Below are 3,337 nucleotides of genomic sequence, written 5' to 3'. Positions count from 1 at the left end.
TATATATATATATATATATATATTTATATGTATGTACTAGAGGAAGACATAAGCTTTGTATGGTTATGCGAGATAATATTTAAAAAAATGAACACATCAACGCAGTGCAACGAAGCGGATTAGAAGAAGACATAGCGAAGCGTAAACAAGGTAAATACAGAGTAAATAAGTATATTCTTGTGCATATATACTTGCGTAAGCAGATACATCTTCCCACTCAGGAGAATATACACGCATTCACGCCTCTATATACAAATACACACACACACAAACACACAAAATATAGATATATATTCGCAGGCATTAATAGTAAAAGAATTTGAATACATATATATGTACTTATACGTATTTATACGTTTGGTTAGAGCGAACCATACACACTGCCATATAATACAAGTAGTTAATAATAAAAATACATACATACATACATACATACATACATACACACATACATACATAAGGAACGAAACGCCACAAAGATCAATCACAAAAAATAAAAAATAAATGGCTTGATGGGACTTGAAGCTCTATTCTTTGCAACGCAACTGTGAGCGATACGGTATTATGTTTACAATTCACCCAAGACTAGGCCCTCGTACAATGCGTCCCCTACAAAGGTCGAGATCACATCACATAAGATTGCGACACAATTTCTTCATTGCAAATGGTCCTGCTCTTTTCAAACGGTACCTGGACAAATTCCTCCAGGAAATACCGGATAAACCACCTACACCTGGATACGTCTCAACCAACAACAACTCTCTGCTTGATTGGTCCATGGAATCCCGAAATAATTAACTAAAAGACTTTTCTAGGGGGTGCCATTGAGTTAGTCATGGCCTGGGCCAATAATATCCATACTCCTTTACTATTATATCTATACTCTTTTACTCTTTTACTCTTTTACTCTTTTACTTGTTTCAGTCATTTGATTGCGATCATGCTGGAGCACTGCCCTTAGTCGAACAAATCGACCCCAGAGCTTATTCTTTGTGAGCCTAGTACGTATTCTATCAGCCTCCTTTACCGAACCGCTAAGTTACGGAGACGCAAACACACCAGCATCGGTTGCCAAGCGATGTTGGATGGGGGACAGCCACACAAACACATACACAGACATACATACACATATATATACATATCCGACGGACTTCTTCCAGTTTCCGTCTACCAAATCACAAGGCTTTGGTCGGCACGATTCTATAGTAGAATTCACTCGTACATATCATCACAGACAAAGTTCATGGACAAAAATATTTTCTTAAGAAAATACATATTCAAATAAGTAAACCATGATATCATGAATAGCGAAAGCGAAACCGGTCGATATATTAAAAATTATATTAAAACTATGTAAAGTGTGTGTATTTTCCTTTATGGTGGTTGTCTACCTCTTATGCAGTGTTTGACCACCTCCTGTACCTACATCTTAGCATCATCATGGCATCTGATGTGGCTTTTTAAACCAGACAATGTCCTGAAATGACACCCGCATAGATTGCACCACCCATTTGGACCACCAAGAGCTGTAGATAAGTTCTGCTCTTTGTGGATCTTAACATGTCTTTTGAGGCCTCCGGTGGATTTGCAAACCTTCTGGCATACACTGCATTCAAAGGTTTGCACAGACATTTAGGCAGAATAGTTGGACTTTTAAATACCTCCATAGTTCCAAATATAGTGTCTGAGTCTCAGAGTGGCACTCGTTCTTCCAGGAGCACAGCTGATTGTATTTTTACTGTCAGACAATTGCAAGGAAAGTGCATTTAACAGAGTCTTGCTCTATACCATTGCTTTGTTGATTTGAGCAAAGTATTCGAGATACTGTTAATCGAAATGCTCTGTGGCTAATTCTAAGGAAAGTAGGTTGCCCAGAAAAACTTTGTAAAATATATATATATGCATATATATATATATATATATATATGTGGCCTGTGTGTTTTCTATACTCTGATTATTATTATTTTTTGTCTACGTTTTGTTTGCAACGTCCTGTACCCAGATATGCACCTATATATATAGGTAGATGTAGGTATGCACGTACTTGTACATATATATGCATATACTCATTTATTATTTGTTTTATATATGTATATATATATGTATTATATAAAGACAGAAAGTCACGGTGGTGCTCCAGCATGACCACAGCTACTTGGCTGAAACCCATAAATAAATAAATAAATATGCGTTATATATATATATATATTCATATATATGTATGTATGTAAACATATATGTATGTATACATATACATATATATACATGTATACATATACATACATACATACATACATACATACATACATACATATATATATGTATATACACACACATATATATTGTATATGGGTATACACCTCAACAGCCTACACACACATATATACGTTTAGAAGTATATGTACATATATGCCTGTTTATACACTCACTCACACACACATACGTACATACATGCCTTTGTACATACAGACAAACACAGAAAGACTCATATACACACATACACACATATACACGGCCGCAACTCTCTTATTCCTATACATTATCTCCGAACACTCACGCAGAGAAAAATCAATCTTAACTATTTACTAAAATTTTAAAAATTTCTTTACAAAGACTGAATGTAAAAAAAACAAAAAAAACTGAACTGAGTCGATTTAATGAACCAATGTAAATTACTGCTATTTATTGCGGGAATCAATGTGAAGCGGGGGTCGGGGTTCGATGCGGTCACTCGCTGTGGAAGGGTTACAAAGTAAATTCCTCTCAGGTCATTCCATGTTGCCGCAGAAATGATAATTAGGCAGATTGTGGTATTCCTGGGAAGCACATACCGGAATTGTCTTTATCGGTGTACGATGCTTCCGAAAATACGAAATTACACACACACACACACACACACACACATATTTATACATGTATAATATACATTCACATAGACAAATAGACATGCATATGTGTATGTGTATGTGTACAGACACATACACGTATATATACACATATTCTTATGCATATATATATGTATACGTATATACGTATTTATACGATATATATATATATATATATATATATATATAATTTTGAAGTTAAGCAACAAAAATTCAATAGGTTATAGCAGTACGTACATTTCGTACAAGCTTCATTTATTCATGTAGTGATAACACTACATAAAATACAATGAAAATGTACTCCTCAGTTGCATAAAGGAATTTCATTTTAGAAAGTCATTTTGAAGATGTTTGCAAAAAACAAGAGTAAGAGAAGAAAACACATCTCGACTATGCTGCTGTTTCACTGTTGATTAAATCTATATTATTATTATTATTATTATATATATATA

This window comes from Octopus bimaculoides, chromosome 9 (genome assembly GCF_001194135.2).
Source record: "Octopus bimaculoides isolate UCB-OBI-ISO-001 chromosome 9, ASM119413v2, whole genome shotgun sequence".
In the NCBI taxonomy this organism is placed as follows: domain Eukaryota; kingdom Metazoa; phylum Mollusca; class Cephalopoda; order Octopoda; family Octopodidae; genus Octopus; species Octopus bimaculoides.
The sequence above is the reverse complement of the archived record's forward strand: the minus strand, read 5'-3'. Positions refer to the sequence as shown.